This window comes from Ischnura elegans, chromosome 11, assembly GCF_921293095.1.
Source record: "Ischnura elegans chromosome 11, ioIscEleg1.1, whole genome shotgun sequence".
NCBI classification, from domain to species: domain Eukaryota; kingdom Metazoa; phylum Arthropoda; class Insecta; order Odonata; family Coenagrionidae; genus Ischnura; species Ischnura elegans.
In genome coordinates this window covers 4,238,128-4,262,910 of record NC_060256.1, presented here as the reverse complement: position 1 = coordinate 4,262,910, position 24,783 = coordinate 4,238,128, and the positions used below count along the sequence as shown (strand labels likewise).

Here is a 24,783-nt window from a genome sequence, read left to right as displayed (position 1 = left end):
AGCCGCACATGCGTTGTAGTCAGTGGCGTAGCTAGGAATTTTTTTCGGGTAGGGGGTCCAAAACCAGGGTGAAATTTTTTGAGAAATAGTGTACCATGTAATTAAATGATAATAATAATAATACTAAACATAATAACTAGGTAAATAGGGTAGGTTTTTAACTAAATTTAACAGTTCTTATAATCGAAAAAACTTAATTTTTAAAAAAATATTTTGTAAATTCATGATTTTTCAATGTTTTGTTTTCCTTTTGATTTCCCTTCCACGAACGGTTGTAAATACCCTCCGCTGAGAGACTGCCTCATTTACTGGAAAAAGCAATGGCGTGGAGACTTCGGCAAACAACCGACACACTCGCCGCGGATTACATCCGAAAAACTCAAAATACAAATATTGCCCTCGATTTCTCCCTTAATTACATCGTCCATTCTCCAATGCCCCACAGCTGAATATCCATTGACGGGGAGGGTGCTTTGAAGGCTTTGAACAAAACCTGAATCGCTTCCCTTAATTCAACGCATGCATCTTCGGCTGTGAAGAGTCTCTTTTTGTGAGGAATGTTCTCTTTTTACTTGGACTATTCCACGGTCTTTTTCCTGCCAGCTTCGTCATTCACCGGTCACAAGGATACCCAAGTAGCAGATCTCCTTCACTACCTCGAGTTTATGGTTTTCTACATTTATCTACGCCTCTTCTATTCTCCTGCGGGTCAGTCAATAATTTTGTTTATTTTTCGTTGATTTTCAACCCACTTGGCCAACCCCGATCTAAATAAAAGACAGCGTGCCTGCAGAGCAGTGAATAATATTCATGCTTGTGAATGGGTTGATTGCAGAGGGCAGCGTGCACGTGTCCCTTTGAAAGCGACATTGATTGCGAGTCCGCCGCCCCCAACGGCCCCTACCGCTCTGTCCGGCCGGAAGTTGTTGGTCTGCCTCGCATGCTGCCCCCCCCCCCCCCCAACAACAACCAATTCTTCGTCAGGAACAATCGATATGCACAGTGGGTTTCCGGTCAAATCCACCGACAAACATTACACTTCCTCCTGTACCCTTGTAAGGGGTTCGACGGTATGGTTGGGAACAATGTACATAAAGGTACCGATGAATGCTGACCCTCGTTAATGGCATTTTGGGGAATATGAGAAAATTTCTGGTGGAACAATCCCGCTTTAGGGTATATATTTTACAGTTGCATTTTTATTTATTGAACTTTATTTTTTTTTAAATAGAAGAATGCCAAAAAATTTTTTCTGGATGTCAGTATCAACGAGCAAAGTGATTGTAGATGGGACATAGCTCAGAGCGATGGAGGTAATTAAGGATAAAAGGCAATAGCACTTTTGAATGGCTTACAATGGCGCCAGCCGTAATCAAATGAAAAAAGGGAAAATAAATAGTGAATAGTATAATAGCCTAAGGCTATTTGGCATGGCCACTAACGGAAAAACCAGAAAACCTATCATAGAGAACGAAAATGGACTTCTGGCAAAGAGTAGCCGACGAATGAATAAGAATAAAAAGGAAAAGAATAACGAATCAAAGGATAAAAAAAAATAATTTAATGTCACCAGAGTAGAGGAAGTGTTAACAAAGTGGTTGGAGGGCACATCCAACGAATCAAAAACAAAAGACTCGCGACACAAATTTCGCAGTGGAATCCAGAGGGAAGGCGAAGGAGAGGCAGACCGATAAACTAAGGGATACATGGGGCGGATAAAGAAATGAACGGCTGAAAAAAGGGAGTTGGATGAAGAAGTGTGTTTGGTGGGATCGGAAGGCAATGGGATTGGGCAAGCGGAAGATGTGAAACGTCAGAAACTGATACAAAATAATGCATGCACTAAAATGTGTCGATCCCATAGGTATCTATTGACAGTAGTAGGTACGTAGCGAAATGAAATGAATCATATCCTAACAAAATTCCTGTGACACTTTGATTAAAAATTAGTTACTCCTTAAAACATCTCATCACTACAACCGGTTTCGCCTGCCAGGGTCTTCAAGTGACGGATCGGACGGATGGATATTACATTCACATTTTTACAGAATAGAGTTCAGAGAGAGGGACTGGGAAGATAAGAGAGGACATTTGGGGAAGATGTCGGAAGCGTAGTTAAGTATGTGATTTTCCAAGTGCACAGGTTTTGTGCAACCCGGGAAACGTCCGTGACACTTGTTAAGAGAACCTTACCCTGTGAGATGCATGATTTGTCTAGAAACTATAGCATTTTAAACACTGAAATTATTAGAAATATATATAATATTTTGATCAATCGCTTTATTACAGCTGTTTTAAGTTAATTCTGGAGTACTGATCGAGAAATATTTTTCCTTCGTAAGAATTCCAACGTCTCCTTGAATTTATTCAATTTACTCAGGGCCTACTTTTGTGCTTACTTTTATTATTAGTGTTATTGTTGCATTGCATATAAACTCAGTCTAGGGGTAATTGTGACGTATAGATCTCCAAGTGCCTCTTTCATCTCTTTCTTACAGGAATTCAGTGACACAATTCAATTTATGCTAAGTTGTAATGTTAACTACCTAATAATCCTTGGTGATTTTAACATTGATTTAAAAAGTCCCTCTATCCAACGTGAAGAACTTGGTGCCCTGTTTCAATCTTTTGGCTTAGCAGTAATTAACGATGTCCCCACGAGGGTAACTTCTCAATCTTCTACTCTTATCGACTTAGTTGTAACTAACTTACCAAATAAGAGGATTTTGTGTAATACCATATTTAGTCATATGTCTGACCATTGTGTCCTTGACATTGAGGTGAAGCTTGATGATTTTAAATCTACTGCACCAATATATATTACTAAACGTTTTTATAATGATAGCAGCGTTGATGAATTTCTTAAGAGTTTGGCATGCGTAATTTGGGAGGACGAGAATTACATTTCTGATGTTGACATTAAATTTAACTCCTTCCTTAACAAATTTTTATTAAATTTTAACCATTCCTTTCCTTTAAAAACAATAAAGTCTACCTGTAAAAGGAAAAATGTCAAATTCACGTCAGAGCTGATGGACATGAGTATTAGAATAAGAGATTTACATCGTCAATGTAAATTTTCTGATCCATCTCTTTATAATGAGAATAAAGTACTTCTGCACAATTACAAAACTCAAATCAAGGAGTTTAAGAAAAATTATTACAGCCAGCGTATCTCCTTATCTAATAATTCATGCAAAGCAGCAGACGAATAATAAACCCACCCAACAGTCGCCACCTTTCATAAAGTTTAAGGATATTGCTGTTTCAAAGCCCAAAAACATAGCAAATTGTTTTAATAAACAGTTCTGTCAAGTTAATGATGATAGCATTCCATCCACTATCAAAGCGATGAGTACTTCTGCCTCAATATTTCTTTGTCCCTCAGATCCTGCCGAGGTTGAAGATGTCATAAAATCTCTCGCTAATAAATGGTCCGTCGGAAGTGATGGGGTACCTATACCCATTATTAAGCTAGCTGCTAAAATTATTTCTACCCCTCTATCGGATATCTTCAATTTATCAATCTGCAATGGTCATTTTCCGACAAATTTAAAATTTTCTGTGGTATGCCCAATTCATAAAAAGGGATCTTTGAGTGACTCAAATAACTATAGACCCATAGCACTACTTTCTGTTTTCTCGAAAATCTTTGAAAAACTCTTTTACAACCGTATCATTGTCTATCTGTGTAAATTTAATTTATTGAATCTCTCCCAACATGGCTTTATTAAAGGCAAGTCAACTATGTCTGCTGTTTTTCAGCTTGTTAATGACATTATCTTGGGTCTTGCCAGCCAGAAAGCAATTATTGGGTTTTTTTATGATTTAACAAAGGCATTTGATACTGTTAACCATTGCATATTGTATAGTAAACTTGTCCAAATCGGAATTAATGGCAATGCTTTAGCTTGGATAAAATCCTATTTAACTAATCGTAAGCAGGTAGTGCAATTAAACACTAATTGTAATGGTGATGTTAATCAGAATTACTCAGATGTCCTTATTTCAAATTGTGGAGTGCCCCAAGGATCTATTCTAGGGCCACTATTATTCATCATTTTTATTAACGACATACCATCTCATTTGCATCAGAGTAAAGTCATTTTATATGCTGATGATGCTACTACTCTGAGTTTTGGTAATAAGACAGGGGAGGTGATTGATATGGCACGCTCATCAGTAGCACAGATGATTGGCTGGTGTAAAAGTAATAACTTAAAATTGAATGGAAATAAAACATGTTTTTTAAATTTCCATCACAAAATTAGTCCTCCAGAAATGAGTCCTCTACTTAAGACTAATTCAGCAACAGCCATTCAGCAGTGTAGCTCTACAAAATTTTTAGGGTTGAAATTAACTGAAAACCTTGATTGGCAATAACATATTGAGGATTTAGTTAGCAAAATGGCAACGGGAATATATATGATTCGCAAATTGGCTCCAACTACTTCATTAGAAATACTGAAATTGATATATTATGCCAAAATTCATTCTCACTTGGCTTATTGTTTAGTTTTATGGGGAAACACAAGTGCTGCTGCTAGAGCATTCTCTATGCAAAAAAGAGCCTTGAAAGTTATGGCAAATGTGTCCATCAGGTCTCCTGGAAAGCCATTATTTCTAAAATATAATATAATGACACTACCAAGTATGTACATTTTTTACTGTGCATTATTTGTAAAAAAGAACCCTACCTTATTTCTACCAAACTCCTCGGTTCATGCCTATCTGACCCGTGGGAGTGAAAATATACATATCTTACAACAATTATGTGCCAAAAGAGGTCCACATCACTCTGCCTCGCTTATTTTTAACAAATTGCCTACGAGTATAAAACATATTTCAAATATTTATGTTTTTAAGACAAAATTTAAAAAAATTCTACAGCTTAAGGGTTATTACAATGTAAATGAATTTTTGTCTGATAGTTTATGACAACATGTATGTTTTGATGTCCTCCCTGACAATGTTCTATGTCACATGTTTCACCCATAGAACAATAAAGATATTTATTTATTTATTTATTTATAGCCATTGAAGTACAGAGAACGACTTTATTAATTTAATTCAAAGAGTGAGTTTGTAATATAAAATATTGATGTACATCTGTTGGGGTTGAATAAATTCACAAAACGGTGGCATCATTCCGAAGTAGAAATTAATTTCCTGACCAACACTAGAGAAGGGACTTAACCCTTAAACAGCGGATTTTTTATCGGAGTTTTATTTTGTTTTCCATTATATACAGCTTAATTACTGCCCAAGCATTCAGATAAACACTTACTTAGTTTTAAAATTCCGTTGATTCGTTCTTGCTAGAGGGGGTGAGCCCATATGGGCACGCTAGCCATTCCGGCCACCGGTCTGTATTCCGCAGAAGAATCGCTCGAACCATTGAAATTCTCATTTTTATTGCTTGATTCGCCATATATTTTTGCATTTACCTGTAATACTTCTTTTATTTGACAATTTGAAGTAATTTCAAATCATTATACTTTATTTTTTCGGTTTAAACATTTTTTTGCTGTCCAAAAAAATTAACAGCAAAAAAACTCAGTTTTGAAAACAGTTATTGAATGAAAAAAACACGTTATCAATGAGTTTATTAACAAAATTAGTCCTATATTGCTGGTAGAGTCTTTAACTACTATTAATTGGGTTTTCAATTGCCGAGTATGATAGTCAGAATTTCATTGAAGGCAAAGACCTGGGCACTTAGCACATTCTGAGCGCGCGCGGGAAGAATATTCTTTATAAGAACATCTGCGTCTATGAAACGGGACAAATTTGTTATCACTGCCATCATACCTTATGTCATCAGACTTTCTATGATTAGTTGCACTTAATAGGGAAGGTTAAATACGACCACCAGGTCTGGGAAAGGTACATCTTCGTTACAAAAACACTTGTGCAATCTCTCGCCTAAAGGCTTACTGCGGTATATTTGAACCAGAATTTTTCGTACAGATCCAGGAATTTTCAATGACAGCATCAAAGAGATGGCTTCATGTGGACCATCACCATTTTTTCCTCTGATAACATTCCTGTATCTGTTGATATTTTGATCCGTGGGATCAGTTCCGCCCATCTAAATATTGTAGCTAGAGACCACTGCTGGCTGCCTAACTTGTACCATTTTTGAGGTAGCACATGGGAATCTCGTGACCTTTGTGAGTGGATGTACACTAGGTAAGGTGACTTGGCAGTCACTACCAAATGGTCATTCTATCTAACAACAACAATATTCCCGTTTTTTTTCTCCCGTGCGAAATCATGGGAGCAGTGGGGCTGCTTAGCTAGCTGTTTTTTCGATCAATAGGATATCTTTGGTATCCTTTTTCTCAGAACTGTTCCAGTACCCTCATATCCTTGAGATTTTAACCGACTAATAAGAGGAAAGCTAGTAAAAAACTGTCATTTTAAATGGAAAAGATTAATCGCTTGCTCCAGTAAATTGTCCAACATGATAAGCAAATACGATGAGCATTTGCCTACGAATTTATGGTAGATATTTTTTTCTTCAACACTCAGTCCCTGCTATATGCTGAAGTCCACCAAGTAATCTTAAGGAGTATTCAAGCACTATATTTTAAAGCCGAAAGTTATGGGATCACCCCGTATGAACTGTTTGCAGCCATGATTGCCAAAATATTTTATCAGGGATACATTGTATTTTAGCTCGGGGGTTGGCAAATAGTTTTCTGAACAAACGTACTTTATCATATTTAGAATGGCCTAAGTGTGCACATTTTGCCGCTGTTATCGTAGTGATAATTATCTGCACAGTGAAAAACCCTCATTATATTTTGCAATATTGTGAATGGCATTAGACACCATAGCGTTTCGGACATCATCGCCACTCTCCCAAAAATTCTCTTCCTGCAGACAGCAATAACCACTCAGAATAGAATTGAATAGAACAGAGAAAAATAAATTTCTTCCGTCATGAACATTTCGGAAATCTCAACTAGGAATTTACCGGGTAATTCAGCGAAATTCATTTCGAGGAATATATACTCAGCGGATGACACGTCATCTCGTGCCTATGCGTACGTCTCGGTCATTTTGCTGTCTCCTCCATCCTTTGCAGGAGTAAAACTGACGGAGCTTGTAATGGTTGCTCGTTAACTTTCGCCTTGATTGTCTCCTTGCGACTTACAACCAGGGATTGGACTCAGTTGGAAAATTTGACCACGAGTTCAATATGGTCGATGTGATCAAGATTCAATCTATTTTTTATTGTTACAAATTTTTATACGCGATACAAAGCGCTTCTCCATGAGCTTCATCATTGTATTTATCAAATATCCTTTCCCCTTCCACCGTGCCCTTGATTGTTGGGTATGTATATCAGTGATAGAAAATAGTCCTATCGTTCTTCATACTAGATAGTTGAGCAAAGTATAACGCAAGCACGATGAATAAAAGTGTTGAATAGTAAAAAATGTATTTTTTGTTCTAAAAATTAATGGAAATATTAAAAAAAAATACAGCAAAAATTCTGAAGTCGTTAAAATCGAGTGACATAAGAAAAATTGAAAGATTGACAAAAACTTAGCCTTAAACTCTTTTGCCTCCTCGAACAGAGTGAGTAAGAAAACCTATCCTGTCATAATCAACTGCTGGTATAAATGCTGGCCGTAAGCACACGAACCGAATAAAGTGATACATTGTAATCATATTTGGCGAAAACAGCATGCTCTATTATGCTTGGGTTGGAATTCATACGAAATTTTTTAGACCACTGCAGCTGTGCCCATATGGGCACGCTAGCTGTTCAAGGGTTAACGTTGTTTCAACTATTGCTTTTCCAGGGTTTGGGCTGAATGTTTGGGCCATGGATGGGGTTGGCTTTTGTAGAGTAACTGTGGGAACTCTAAGTGCCCTTCCGCTTTACTGCCGCGTCACGAACGCCACGCTGCTTCTGATACCTCGAGTCCACCATCGTGAAGAATGGGTTAATTATCCATTCATTAGCGATTCACCCCCGAATTCACCCAAGGGATGCTACAGACCTACCTCCCCTTTCTCTTTTATCGCCGCGCTTGTTCCCGTATTGTCGGCGAGGATTGATTGGCTTTCTGGTCGGCGTGTTTTGCTTCCCGTGCCGACCGCTGAAGACTGATTGGCTGCTTCTTTATTGCCGTTTCTGGTGTTTGCACTACTTAATGAAATCAATATTCCGTTCATTTGTGGGGTTTCTGCCTCCGCTTTCACTTTGTTGCGAGCAAAACAAAGGCAAAACATTGCAAAAGCCGAGAATTGCGGTGAAAAATTCCATAAATTTATTTTGTAACCGAATAAAATCGAATGCAATGTAAATTCAGCATTACTTTGGACGTTCCGATGGTCAAGTCGCACATCATCATCGAGGCTTCACGATCGTCTTCCTGGTTTATTGCCACTATTACATGGGTGAGAATTTTTTAAAAGCATTAAAAGTTAAGGAATATTCGAAACTAGGAACCACGGAAGAAAAAAGTCAAATTTTCAATCCGGACCCTTTCGCCCACTAAGAACAAAATATTTTTAAACGTTTATATGAGAGCTTGAATACTAGCCTATGATACATTAGCCTACAAATTAGCCCTTTTACCATAGTAATTAGGTTCAGACAAGGGCTAAAACTTTATTTTCGACTGATGTGATAAACAAAGTTGAGACATTTTTAAGAACAAAAGGAGGTTTGAAAACTACACTAATATATGAATTTTATGACATAATGCTGATTAACACTCAATCATAAAGGCTGAACTATGCAGAAAAAAGACCCCCGTCCCCTTTGCCGCGTTTCCGTGTTCCGCATTTTATTGAGTAAATATCTCCGACGATATAAGTTGAAGACTTGCTTCATTAATCCTCTTTCACGTTCATCTAAGCCAGAATTAATACTTAACATTGTACATCATTGTTGCATCAATGTTTCAATTCATTATCGAATGATATCACTATTATTGGACCTTAAAATATCTGACTTTAAAAAAAAAAGATGCTGGAGAGAAAGTAATTCATATGCAGTATTAAGGCATTAATAACATTCAAATCCTCATTTTAGAAAAAACTGAGTTTCATTTATTTTACTCGCCATTAGTGACAAAAGAAACTAAAAAAGAACTAAGGATACGATTTTTAATGCGGTGAAGTCATTTCGATCTCACTGAAAAGGGGACCGCTTTCGTAGGCTAGAACGTGATGGATATACCTGAACAACCAAATAGTTCAATGCAATTTAAGACCTGCTTTTTTCATCTAGTGACTAAAAAAACCCATATATCACCTATTTTTTTCTTTGCATTGTATTCACCTCTTCTATGCATGAGTGGGGACATTAAGTCAACCAAATACCACTATTCTAAAAAATCCTGACCTGTAGGAGTTATGCTTCAGAGAAAGTGATTTTTACGACAAAAAAACGGAACTAAAAATAATACTGATTCAAATTCACAATTTATAGCAAAAAAGTTTTCTTCTATTGAACTCTCACTGTGCCATTAATATTCGTCCGCATCGTACTACGCTTTTTCCATTGCGGTGCCGCAGGGGGACGAGGGCCACTTTCGTTGGCTAGAACACGGCGAGGATAGCTGGACGCCCGAGTAGTTCAGCCACCAGCCGCTGCGCTCCCTGCGAACTGAAAAAAAAACAAACGAAACGCACAGTTTTCCACGGCGCACACACACTCACGCTGGAGGGTGGACAAAAGCCCATTTTTCAGCGGAGAGAGAAAGAGAGCTCGGTTAAGTGACCCGGATGACAGCGAATGACGTCTGAGTGATCGTTACGTCGACTTCCCTTGCGTTCCGTGCGATCACGTTTTAGCAGAGGCCGAGCCGAGCACGCTGCGAATACCGCATCGAAGGACTCCACGAGACGTAATTTTAACTGGAATTTCCCCTCCCACCCGGCCCTAGAGCAGGATAAACCCCTGGCCACCATGTCAAGTCACTTTGGGCGGAAAGAGCCCCTGGAAGTTAACGACTGCTCTTGGAAGCGGAGGCAGAAAAATCACATCGTGGTTGGAGGGAAATTTTTATTTCGCGAAACGAATTGCGTTTCATTGGCTTTTCCTCCCGTAAACAAAGAGGGCAATGGATGTGGAGCATGTTAAATTTTCAATTGATACCATATTAGAAAGAGTAGGAGAATAGTATAAAAATCATCTTGATGTTTAACCATTAAAAGTATTTGCCAGCGATTCGAGCAATTCTAAATGTAATCCTCAGGGCATTAGACTTCACTGGGAAAGCCAGAGATAAAAATACTCAGTAAGTAAATAAATAATCAGTTTTAATCAACGAAAGAGTTAAATGACAATAATTACTCTGTGAAAATGCTAAAAGCGCACCGAAACCTTTAATTGGCGTAACCTCCAAAGAATGACCAAAAAATCCATTAACCTAATACGTCGCTAAAGAGAGGGATAAATTCGTTTCACTCTGTCCTCTACCAAAACCCATTCCTTCGAGGGCACAGAAGAGACTCTTAGTCACACAAATGAACTGCAAAATTGAAGAATTCAAAGCCATGATCCGCAAGGGAAATACGAGGATAAACTTAAGAAATAAGGTCTCCTAAGTCGTTGCGTCGCCGCACGAAACTCTAGGAGCAATCCATCAACACCACCACTGTACTCTTTGGTTCCCCCACGACTACTCTCGACCGCCGCGAAGAAATTGTCGACCGCTCATTGTTGACACAGCAGCCTTTACCCTGGAGCTTCCCCCCACGTCTCCGTCCAGGAGTGAAATTCGGTCCGTCACACGCTTTTTGATCTGGAAAAAGGTAACTACTATAGAAAGTAATCGCTAATTAGTTGGATTTTACGGTGAAAATGTATGGCTGTTAAAAACGTTTTTATGTAGAGCCACAAGTTCCTTACGGACCTCAGAAACGTTCACTTCCAGGTAGATACCCAAACAGCTCATTGAAGACCACCAGAGGCAGCGCGTGGAATGTGCGGTTTGCGGCATTTTGAAGAGGAATGAGATGATCTTTTGGACTCTATGACCCAGTGATTTACACATGTTGCTCGACATAAAGAAACACCTAGGAGGGATGAAATTTGCGATGGGCGGCGAGGTGCAAGAGGAGGTCAGGGCCTACCTTCGCAACGCGAACGGAAGCTGCTATGACGATGGTATTCAAAAGTTCATCGTGCGGATGAGAAAAGTCATTTAGCGCCAGGGTGACTGTATCGCTAAAAATAGCTGATGCCAATCTCTTTCTAATGATTTATCCATCAATTAAAAATATTTCGCATTCAATAACAAAAAACATTGGAGACCTCACATTTTAGTATACCCTCCTATCTGCAGAACCTGAACTAGGTACTCGGTTAGAATGCAATGCAATATATTTCACACAAATTTTGTTGAGAATGAATACAAATTACCCAAGGAAAATTGACCAAAGGTATAAATAATTAAAAAAACATCGTTCATTTAAATATATTGGTATCATACCATTTGCTCTTAGTGATAACATATTGTCATCAATATAACTAGTACTAGTTGTACATTACGTCACCAGAAAACGAGCAATATTTAGGTCAAATATATTAAGAACTAACTTGTCTTGATAGATATCTATAATTCTGTACATACTCTAGTATTTCTTAGAAAGATTTTTTAAAACTTTCTAACACCCGCCAATGTACTCTGGATGCTGTATCGCGACATAGAAAACAAATTATAATCCATTCAATATCCAAATTAGTTTTGCCTAATCCCGCGGACAATACAACACATAGCTACAATAAAACTATTTCAGAAACCTTCCTTCCTTCTCACTTGGTACTGGAGCAGGATAAACCTCTGATCGTAGGCCACCACATCATGCGACTCAGGACAGAAAAACTCGGAGGAAGTAAACGACTGCTCTTAAGAGTGGGAGGAGAAAAAAAGCATCTTGCAGGGAAGGGCATTTTTCTCTGGCAATGCGAGTTCTTCATTGACTCGCTCTCTTGAAAACAAATAGAGTTGTGATGTTAAAGCATTCACGAATTTCAATCGAGAAAAAATGAAAGCTTTAATGTCATTACACTTAGGTCTACACCTAAATCAATCACCTCCAGGCCGCAATAGTGACGCGAAGACCGGAATTGAGCGCGTAAAGTTCCATTACTGTATCATAAATAAGCTCAGTGAAAACCTGACTATGGGGAATATATTTTCCAAAACGTCTGCTAAACTGTGAAATACAAATTATATCCTATACAAAATACTCGGTCATTATTGGTACAAAAATGTTCTATTGGTGTATTATCAGTGTGAAAAGTTTTAAGTGAGATTTTTCTAGGATTTTCGCTTATCACTAACATACATGGCATAAAATAGACAAAGGTAAAATATGGAGACCTTCACATGTCGATTTTTATACCAAAATTCCACACGAATATAAAGTTAAAAAATGAAAAGCAATGTTAGGTATGCGAATGGGAACGAATCTTATGGGAATGGTCACCAAGGTGATGAAGAGCAATAGAAGCGTTCAGCGTGTGAATGTTCGGAATTTGGGACGCTCATTAATCTTGAAGACTGTTTCCCTCGGCTGTTGATTGGGGGCGGTTGGTGAAGTAATGGGAGGAGGGGGTCAAGTGGGCAGGAGGAGTGAAGGGAAGGATCACGGGCCCTTTTACAGGAAAGAGGGCAATTGCAGGGGTCGTAACCGCGGAAACGCCCACGGCTGGAAAGAGAGGTTCAGGAGGGAGTGAGATTAAAGAGCTGCGATGCAATCAGTTTGCGAGGAAAGAAGAGTTTGGCGAGACGTAATGGGGAACGGCGGAAACTGAAAGACTGTGAATAGATTGAGGGGAATGGAGGGGGTTGAGAAACGGTTGGGGTGTTTAGCTGACCACCATTGAGACTGCATGTCCATGAAGAGAGGCAGCAGTCGGAGAGCCAAGAGTGGAAACAAGGGGACTCTGATGGATACAAAAAAGAATAATGGCTATATATCAGTATGAAAATCTGCAAAAAAACTAACATTTCTATATACGACCAAAGAGAGTAGACTACGATATATATTAAACTAGAAGCACAAAGGTATGGGGAGGACGCAGTGTTTTGCCATCTGGGAACCTCTTTAGCCAGCAATGGGCGAAGCTAGAAAGAAATTGTCAGCTGATTACCAAAGGCGAATAGGGCTTTTTGTAAAAAAAAATGAATCTGCTTGCAGCTGAGAAAACGAGCAGGCCAATAGTGGAAACAATAGAAATGCCGTGCTACCGAACAACGATAAAGATAAAATGTACGAACGATTAATTAATGAGGAAATGCTAAGAAGAGTGGGAGAAATAGAATTCTTCCAAATACCCAAAGAAGAAGACGGGACAACTTCATTGGCCACATCACGGAGAATTATGGCCTCAAGAAGACAACCGCGTAAGGACAATTGGTATGGAAGAAGGGCAACGGCCGGCCCAGAATGAGTTATTAGAGAGAATGAATATATTATTCAGCATTTAAGAGAGAAGAAATACGCATATAACGAGATATCAGCTGACAAGAGAGAGGAGTAGAGAGCAGCGTCAAACCAGTCTTTGGCTTGTTGACTTTTGATGCTGATGAAGTAAGGCGCTAGGCGTACTGGATGAGGTGAAAATTATAACGATTACCTCTCAAAGAATGAAGGACATTAAAGGATGCATCGCTACCCATCGAGTGATATCGTTTCGCAGATTGCTTATTTTTTTGAATTTTCGGTATATTATCTTAAAACTCTCATGTAAAACAAAGCAGTCACATGCGTTGAAAGAAAACAGTTCAATAGCTGGACGTATTTGTTGCGGTACGCCCATGACCGTTACGGCCGTAATTAGTCAATAATGATTACACGAATTGAGTTCTAATATTAAGGAAGTGCTAAAATAACAAATACACATCCTGTCATTGATTTTCCGGGTGGTTCAGGATCTTATTTTCAAAAGGCCGAGGACTAGCTCTCACCGTCCACGGTGCGACGAGAATATATTCCCAGACGACGCTTATATTCCCAGCTTATTAGTTGATGAAAACGAAGTCTACCATCTTGAAGACTTCAGGTCATGGACTAGATTCCTATTCAACTTAATACTTTTTCTCCTATAAATTTAAATATACCTCGGTATTTCCCCTGATTCAAGGCGAGGCTAGATGCAAATCATTAGGATAATGTCCTACATTGTAAATATGATCTTAGGAGGAACAAGAGATTGGCAAAGTACAGTTGTGCACAAGGGAGTTTATGTAGAAATTTCAGAGTAGGTATTATCTATGAATCCAGAGGAAACTGTTGAGAAAGATAACGGACTTCATAGGAGGAATCCTTGACTCAGCACAACCTGTAGGGTGGGTTACTGGATTGCTAATTGGATAAGGTGTGATTGAGCATAGAGTAGATAAGATATTAAGGATTACATGCATCCCCAAAGCTTAAAAAAATTAAGAGGACAAATCCCATCCGTCAGACTTACCAGATATGCTGACGAATTATTTGTTAAAAAGTTTTACAATATCCTTAATTTTATCAGGTTTCAGAGGGAAGACACATGCCAAATTTAAATTTAGATTCAGATAGGAAAACTTTCATCATTTTTTTCTTCTGAGGTAAATTTTTCTGGTGTGGAAGAGCAGTTAAATAGAAAATTGGAGTGCTCACTATTTACCCTTAAAGCTTTTAGATGATAACCTAAAAAGTAACAAATATTGATAGATGACTGAAGTTTAAAAAATTACCTCTAATAATCTTTGGCTTCCGGTGGGCAATATCAGTCTCCGTAATTAACTTTACATGATCTTACCGGTTTGGGTTTGACTTCAGGAGACTTTTCCTACTGCGCATGGGAACTCACCTGAAAGATAAAAAATAAATAGATTAGGAACAGCCAAAATTACGGTTTATCTGCTTAAGTGAGCATATCATCAAGTTTGAATCTACTACATAGCATATATATGTATATTCAAATGGACACATGGAACACCAAAAGTTTGACAAAACTTTTTCAACTGACATCCGATCCCATTGTAGAGGCTAAAAATAAATTCTGGCAAAATGTGAGCACAGATGGGATATAAAACCCTATGGCTTAGTGTCTGCTGCTCTGGAATACTGTCGTTACCAGAACTGACACTTGGGTTCTAAAAAATTTACCGTTCTCTTCATTAAAATAATTTCATAAGCAAGATATGTTTCATAGAGGTTGTCAGGATGGTGCGATACCTAGAGTTCTGGCTTCCCATCAAGTTGGTCCAGGTTCAAACCCCGGCGGTAGCAGAGATTTTTTTCAGAGACTACCCGATCCCTCTAATGTGCTTTGTAGAGGGTAATTCAAGTACATCACTCCACCCGTCGAATGGGATGTTGGACCATAGTCCCCTCGGTGCCTTTCGTTAATAGCAGGCCAATGCCGATGCCCCCCAGGGTTCCTGTCCACCCATCGCCCCTCACCCTTCCCTTATGTTACTAATGACCTCAGCAGTCTGTCACTGCCTCCGTATACCATGTTACACCAATATCTTGGATCTAAGGAACAGATGGTGAGAAGAAAAGTACTCAGAGCACCATACCATAAAAGAAGCCATTTCATAGTTCAAGTTTCCAGTCCCTCGGAATATCTTGGTATTTTAGCGGTGGACGCATGATTATCCTCTGTCCGTGGCCAGAGTTTTCCAATGTTCGACGAGAAACTTGGGACAAATGGGGTGCTTGGGGGACAACGAAGGAGCTCAGGGCAATTAGAGTGCAAGGTCCTCACCGCGACGGCTCATCGGTAAAACCGAGCGCTTATTCACGGGGTCGTCGCAAAGGGGCGGACGGCGGCCCTGAGGAGAGCGGGGAGGAGTAAAGCCGGAGGAAGGCTTAGTTAGGCCATCCCCTTACGTGACAGAGGTCACGGGTCAAATCTGAGCCACGGTCCAAATAAGGCGCAAATGGTCGCTTCGAAAGGGCAGTTGTCGCTGGATATGCAGAGTTTGCACGCTTTAAAGAGGAACCATCATTTCACACATGCCCGAAAACCTCCCTTTATTTTGACACATGTTGTTGCTCATTATTTTTTCTATCGAATAGTGAAAAAATATTACTATGTCATCGGCCATTTAAAAAAGATTTGTGGACTTGAAAATGACGGATTTCTACCTTGAAATACATTGTCTTTATGGGAGAATGATGACCTTCCCTTGTAAAACATTTTTTATCTCAAATTTGGCCCGAAATATATCGTTGAAAAATTAGCACAGCATAGAATAGACATCGATGTCCAATATATATATATATATTTTAGAAGGGGTTACCGATATGTTAGCGTCAGTATTTAAGTTTAAAAAACATACTTCCGGTTTACTGCAGAGCGAGCAGCCATTATGCTGCGGAGGTAGTGGCAACGTTGCAAAGTATACGGATGTTAAATATGAAGAGCAATATTGCACCTGTCGACTGCTGCGTGATTCCAGTGAATTGGATTTCTTGGAGTCATTTTTCTACGAATTCATGAAACGAATATTCAGTTCATCTCGAAACGTGCTGTACACCGAAATATGTAATTTATCAGTGCTGGTTGTTAAAGTAATCCCTTATAAACGCCTAAATTTTATTAAACATGCGAATAATCATGACCGGAATATAATACATCCCTTGAAATTGTAGGCGCATCACTTCAAAAGCGAAAGTGATAGAATTTATTGAGACTTGCGATAGTTTATCTGTTCTTTAGAATGCTACTACAATGTTTTACGTTTATTTCGAAAAATATACATCGTTTTCAACTTGTAGAAAAAAAATATTTAAACAGAAGTTCATCATCTAGCGCATTATGTATTTCATCATCAAGTTAATTGATATTAGAAGTCTAGAATAAGGCGTACAGGTAAATGAATGTACCACGAGATAAGCATATTGCTGTTGGGTACCGACTATTTAGTGGTTGGATTTCGAAATACAACTTCGCGAACGTACTAATTAATCGAATATTCACCCATGTAATTCTTCGAAAGTATAAAATAGAATAGAAAAGAGGACCTCTATTTTTCACTGACCAACCAATTTATTTTGATACGTTTTCCAAAGGTGCAATCAGCATAATTTGAAAAAAACAACAGTAAATACATCTATTCATGAAGTCATTCCGGGAGGATAAAAATTGGGATGCATTCTTGAACAATCGGTGACAGCTGACATAAGTGAGTCTGCAGAAGTTTCAATGCCAGCCTTCCAAATTTATGGACACTTTATGTTGGAAAATATTGCAAACATTTCTTAAGAAATTAAAAATCAGTAGCTTATAGTATCTTTTAAGATTTGAAGTTTTATTGCTATTGGCGTGTTTTCATCTTCAAAAACCAATGATGATGACACCTAATATAAGTTAGTTTGACGAAAAGATTTGTATTTTCATTCTTGTCTTCAATTTTATCATGTGCTCAAAAATTAATATATTCATTCATATATTCATTAATATGAGATTGAGCAGATTAAATCATGACAAAGATAGAAGGTAACATTATCAAAATTAAATGAATCTGAAGTTGATAATGATAAAATTGAAGAACAATGCATACAAATCATCTTCTTCACCAAAAAATGCACGTCAACGATTCGGCATCCTTCAACAGATTAACCCGTTGGAATCATTTCGATGGATTCACTTTTGGCCACATTTCATTTCCTCAAATTATCCAAGCTCTTACCTTCAGACACAAATTTGCTTTTAAATCGGCATAATGAAGCCATCTCTTCAGCCCAAAGGCATATTTAATAACTTGATTTTATTTAACAACTAAGTAAAGTGGATAATAAAACGAGTAATATTGTCACAATGCAACGTAACTCAACGAGGTAACGTAAACAAACAAAGGTGCTCAGCCGGTGTGAAACTACGATACGTTGACGGCGTTGTCGAGTTGGTGGTCAGCAATAATATAAATCATTTTTCCAAATTAGGCTAAAATTAACAAAGCGAAAGCTCTCAATAGTTAAGTTCTTTTTATTCATCACTAATGATATAGTTATGAAGCTTTGCTGTATTTCCAGAGAAAGTTTTTAAATCCTTCCGATACCTAAGAGTCAATATAACTGCCATTCTTCATATCACAGGATTATTCCATTTTTAGTAAAATTCATGCATTGTACAGCTATTTTGATTGATTTAACATTACTTTTAACTTTTGTAAATGACAAATTTAGGCATTATTACTCGTTGCTGTCGAGTTTATCTAACTAATGAAAATAGTATTTCGAAGCACAGGTTCCTCCTTAAAGCGGAATATTTCTCGGGATACAAGGAATGAAATTACCAATCAAATCGGGAAAATTTTGCTCTGACAAAAGGAGAATATTTTAGGCTTCCAGAAATATATTTTTATAAATTTTGAGAATGCCGAAATAGGAGAGATGGTACAAATATGATCCCCATGAGGTGCTTCTTTTCGGGCGAACAAAGTGAGTAAAGATTGGTATAGCTGTGAGAATTCTACGGCCGATAGCATAATTATGGCTAGAGATAAATAATTACATGGAGAAATTAGTGAAATAACAAGATATGTTTTGCTATTGACACTTTGTTTACATGTAAGTGTGAACTCATGGGATTAAATCACAAGCACATCAATTTTCTCATTTATTAAATTTAATTTTGTTTACTTTTTTTAAGGATAGTTATAATCTGTAATATTAATTTTTGATGCTTTATCATTTAATATGTATTGTACATCCCATATTTTCATAAAGTAAGCCTTGAAACTGGAAATTAAAATCGAAACCTCAAAATTTCATGCGTAATTGTAAATAAAATCACATTATAAAATTCATAAAATACTGATAGAATATTAAATGCACTAAATCAAATTACTTGGCTACTAACTTCACCTGAAAAACATGCGTTAAAAATGAGGAGCCAGTCATACATAATAATCTCCAGGTCCACCGTCGTACTACTCTTTGGCTGTTAAAAAAGGACCCCTCCGCAAATAATTTTGTGACGTCATGAATAGATCCCGTGTGTGTTGACGCTACTCCGCTACCTATCGGCCTCACGAGGCTCTCTGTTTCCGATGGTCATGAAAACGAAGCTTCATGTTATCCATCATGCTTCTTTTCCACAGAGTGAATTAGCGAGCCATTTATTAGTTGCTGAGCTTGTAATATTTGTCCCGATATATTTAAAATTATGCAAATAAATTAGAATTCGGTAAAATATGCCTACACTTTAATAAGATCAGTAACTTTTTTTAAATAAATTACTTTCAATGAAAATGTAATTCCATAACCAAAATTATAGCATGCGTTAAACTTAGTGCATATTAAATTTTTTTAAATCTTCAAATATTCTATTTTGGTGACTTCGCTTGCATAGATATTGAGGTCAAAATTGTCTGTTGCTTTATGCGGTGTCCCTATTGATATATTTCAGCCATAGATCTCAAAACGGGAGCTGTACCTTTACCTTATTCCGGGGAATATTTTGTTCAAATATCATGTGTGAATTGATAGATGACTTCATGGATAAATTTTTACCATGAAGTTCTACATATGTATCTCAGTAATATGCTTACTTAATACACCACTTATGCTTTTGGGTGAACATTGAATTTCTCTATTGTTCTACTTTCTGTATTCTCGATCATGAAAGAAGGTAAGATTGAAACAAATGCATTTGTTTGCTTTGAAGTAAGAATGTGTAATTATGGGTGAACGCCTTTTCAAATACCGTGGTTCATCGCCCTGAAATGAAAAAAATATAAGAGTTCAAAGTATTCTATTCTCTTTGCTTTTTTCACATTCTTTGGAAATATTTCGTGAGGGTTAGAAAATAATTGAGATAGGTACTGCAAATTATTCAATTTCAAGCACTCAATAATAATGTAAGCTATTTTTTAGCCTAGGAGTTAAAGCCCAGATTTTTTTATGAACTTTGCTGCCCCATGCGTTAAATCGTAAGTTTGATGCTGTGAGATATAAACGCTTCGTGAGAGGGGGGAGAGAGAGAGAGAGACAATTGGAGGAGGAAGTGGAAGAGTTTAGGCAATACGACGCCACATCCGCAGAATGCGGAAGGGTTGAAGATTGCGCTCGCAGCAATGGGGAGCTTTAAAGGGCACCCTCGCGCCACTTAAAGAGGAACTATTGTTGATGTCATCGCCTCCAACCCGTCGTCAGGGGCAGCGCAAAAGCAACGCCTGTTTTTCGCATCTTGAAGTGAGAGCGTGCGTGTGGAAAGGTGAGCCGACGGACGGAACAAAAGAGGAACGGAAACCGCCCGAAGGCTGCAAAGCGGCGCGTGAAGACGCTTTTAATTTCGGCCAAGAAAAGGAGATAATTTTCCGCAAAAAGACCCAACTTCCTCCCTTCCTCTTCATTTCCATTCTCCTCCTTGCGTTCCCACTCCGCCGTTTCCACTTGCTCCTGCTTCCCGTTTTTTTACAAAGAAATTAAGGCGAGACGGCGGAACTCAATCTGCCTCGAAGCCACCTACACTGCCTGCTCTAAGTTTCTATCATTGCCTTCTCGCATGGTATATTCTCACAGAATCTTTCCATTTGTCATGCGGAAGAGAACAAATTACGAGCAGGAGAAAGTGGTAATGGATCGGTTGAAACAATCCCACTCATAAAAAGAGGTGATGTTTTTAAAGCAAAAGTTCATCGTTTAACCAGTAAATGGATGAAGATAACATTGCTTTCATGTAAAAGTTCAATGACGAACGTGGTAACTTTTCAAAACATTCATTCGCTCCCAAACGTAATTTGCAATTATAGAGGTTTAAAAATCATAAAGTAAAGACCATTTGTGTTTCATTAACTTATTGCAGGGAAAACAATTATGTTTTCATTCCGTCCTTTTTTAAGGAAGAGTGCGTCATAATCTTCGCTCGTCTTCAAGTGCATTTAAATTCTATTCATCAGGATCGTCGTGATTCCAGGTTGCTAAGCCGCAAGTTTTTCATATAGGGGCGTTCATCTATTTAAGATCCATTATATATCTAGATCCAGATCCAGCTCGTAATACTGGAATAATATATTTCGTTATCCCCTCCAGGTTTAACAGCTATTTAGTGCTAGTTTTTCTGGGGTCAAAAATATCATTATATTGATAAAATTATTTTTTAGAGAGATAATTTCCGTTAAATTTCATCAATGAACAGTCAAACTCTCCCTCTACTGGTAGTGTCAGAACTATCCACTGAAATATTCGAAGTGAAAAATTGCTATATGTTTTTCAATATAGGAGCGAGTGATCTATCATTCACGAAAAGTTGGATTTTTTCAATTTTTCATAATGCTCAAGGTAATATTGGATTGTCACCTTCATAGTACGATATTTTGGAAAGTAACCTTCAAAGATTCCAGCACGGAGTAGAATTTTGGGGGCGAAGGAAAGGGAAAGAGAAAGATTCAAATGGAAGAGTCGCCCAGTGTGTGATCCAATTAGCATAACCTCCTTCGTCTCCGAAAAATATTTGCCCTTGTTCAGGCTCGCAAACAAACCCGCGCAGCGACGGCAAAACTTTTTAACTGACTCAGAGAATAATGTAGCACATCCGGGAAACTGAGCACTTCTAGTTCTTCCGTGAGCCGAACAGGTAAATTGGATTCAAGGGAAAAGTGTGAGCTTCATGGAAGAAGACCCGACTCTGTAGAAGGAGGGTGGCAAGAGATTCCTTCCTGGGAATTGAATTTCTCGCTAGACGCTTGTGATTTCCTGTCCACGATATAACCGCGTTTTTCAACGCAGGACACTGTTACTCAAACAGTTCATTTTGAAACATTAAAATTAAATGGAAGGTGGATTCAAAAATTTTGTCGGAGATCAGCAAAATAAATTTTCTTAATCCCGAGCGGAATATATAGCATCTGCAAGTCATGCGCCTATACGGCATGGCTTTACGACTGTAGCTGACTTACTATCAGTCATTAAGCCTTTTATAAGTTAACTTAAAAATGTGCTGCGGTTGTGTAGATACATGCCTCTTTAGGTTTTCACCGGAAGTGATATTGAAAATTAAAATTAGACACCAACGCTTCCAAAGCGTTTTCATGGCGAATTTCATCCTTGGTGAATACAAATTTCCCCCCGATCATGCACAACTTTATAATGCTTTTGTGAAGAATTACTAAAGGCAAAATTCACAGCGATAAAAATGTATTAGAAGTTGTTTTCTAAATGAAACGCATGGTGAGTTCCAAGAGGAATTTATGGATTAAGGAAAGGGCAATCAAGGATTTTCTTCGTTGAATTGTTGCCCTGTGACAGGTAAATCTTCAATTTAAAATATCCTGGTGAGCATCAGGAAATAAGTGTAAAAATATATAAATCGCGAATTTAAAATTAGGCTGGAGAGACATTGGAATTTTGAAGTCAATGATTTAGCTTGAGACAAAATATACAGAATGAAGATGTTCAAATATAGTCGTCAGGCACAAAGTCACATTCCTTTTGAGGCAGTAGTTTGATACAAAACATGGTATCGTGTACTGAGATTCTCCCTTCAAGTTGAATACATCATACGCTACTAATTGTAAAACACGAGCTTATCGAGCAACGGACGAGAACTAAGAGAAGACTAACATACCAGATGTGGCAGCCATATCAAGCGCCCCAGACATAAAAGATCAGATAAGGAGCATTACCAAAACGAATTTCGGAATTCCATGAGATAGCAAAGAAGATCCTTCCCACAGTGATGGGGATCTTCACTAATTACGGAGAGATGAAATCTGCACCAAGAGTATTAATGTATTTGCACTCACCGGGGCTGAGTCAGGGCGTCACTTGAAAAATAAAGGCCATTTTTAATGCTTTCGATAAGTGTTCGTTGTGCTTCAACGCTTCAATGCTTCAACACCGATTCCGAAATAATATGCAACTCAATATATTCTCCCTGGGATACTCTCAGTGCACGTGTGTAAGTTCCTCTTCCCAACTAGATGAAATGAGCAGATCCTTAGAACTGGATTCCGTTTTAGATTATCACCGCCTGCAATCTGCGACAGAGAATAACAACACGCTTAATAATTATATCTATTTATCCTTCTTGGAAGCCTTTTTCTTTATAGATAGCAGAGCTTCTTTATAGAATCCTAGAATTTTTAATTCTAAATAGATACTTATTCCATAAATTAAAAAAAATATATGCTTCATTATCTGAGAAAACGAGTAAAAATTTGGATACAAGGACATGAAACTTGGTCCATCAGGTAAGATATGTTGGAACCGATTAATATCTATATACACTCCTAAATATGAGAAATGCTGAAAAATGCCTTTAACTTTATTTACGGACACTGCGTTTCGGCGCCTTCACGTAATTTTCAGATGTAGGATTCCGTGGCCTTAACTAATGAAGTTTAACAGACCTTGCAAGATTTCTTTCATGTATAATAAAAAAGCATTTTATTACCCTAATTATCTCATTTCATTACATCTATGCATTAATGCTTGGTTTGCAAAATACATAGTGTGTAATTCATTCTAAACTCATCATTAACTTTTTTTTCAGATTTGTTCTTCTAAAGTAACGAGAAATCACAAAGTACCAATTAATATCTTGTTTATTTTTAGGAATGGTAAGTCGAGTACAGAATATTAATAAATCTTTTTCTCCCTCTCTATTATTAAATTGCAGTTAAAATATTCAAATGTGACCGTGCCTGAATGACCTCAGGTATAAATTCAGCAGTAAGCCTATCGGTTGTCAATCACATGCTCAAATGCACGAAAACATGTACTGCATCCATAGTTACTGTTCAAACACAGTATTGTTTAACAGAGAAAAAAATCTGTCATTTTGACCTTATAAAAGCAACTACTTTGGAAATTATATCCGCGAAAGAAAATTGACAGAAAGAACATGAAACTTAGTTTATTTCATTCACTTAACTTTAAAAAAATTCAGCACTCAATTTTGGAGCAATTTAAAAAAGAGAATAAGGAAACCTCTGCACGATCTCCATATTATCTTCGAGGGCCACCACGTGTTTGAAGGGAAGGAGCCTACTCGATGGCCTTCCAGGGACTCAAGGCCGTTTTCTTATATAGTATATGTGAACCGGGTACACCAATTATCTTTCTAAGTCACAGACGGACAAACATGCAGACCGACAAACACCACTCAATTTTTACATGGCATTATAGATGGCATAGTTATCGGAATTTAATTAGGAAAAAGTTGGCGAGGAGTGTGCCATACTCGCGCTTCATTAGTTCCGCCTTTTCGACTACCTTCTTCACCACGGATGAGGACCACTCGTACTTCAATCTATGCATTTCGATGCCGGATTCATCCTGCTCAAAAACAGGAGGGGATGAAGTAGTTTCCATTTCCCCCGGAGGATTTTCCTTGAAAATAATATCTCATCCTTCGGAGCAGCGGCCTTCTTACCATGACGTAATAAGGCTAATGAGGATAATTGTGACTTCTACTATTTCCATTTATCCACCTATGTTTTGTTGTTGTAGTTCACAGATTGCGATGGAATCGCTACTCCATACTAAAGACTCGGCATGAAACAGTTATTTCAATTATTTGATTCAGAATGAAATATACTTATTCCAATGGCCGAATTAACATAGTTTCTATGATCATAGATAATAGGGTAATATGTATTTCAGAAAACTTTGTAATCAAACAGGATAAAAAATCTGAAATCTGAAGGAATAAACAATTTCAGTCAATATGTAATTCTATTTCGGTAACCTTCCAACAGTAGCTCATTCGCTATTAAGCATTTAAGAGCGAATTCCTTTTCAATTCTATTATCGTTTCTTCCTGTTCTCGCCTCTGTCCTTACAACCTAAGGACTGCAAAAG

The 24,783-nt window shown here is 37.9% G+C and overlaps 1 protein-coding gene across 2 annotated transcripts in view; it reads right to left on the bottom strand.

Moving 5' to 3' along the window:
- Positions 1-24,783, bottom strand: part of LOC124168463 (B-cell lymphoma/leukemia 11A-like) — an 888,367-nt gene that overhangs the window by 560,426 nt on the left and 303,158 nt on the right. The gene's annotated exons all lie outside the window — the stretch shown is intronic.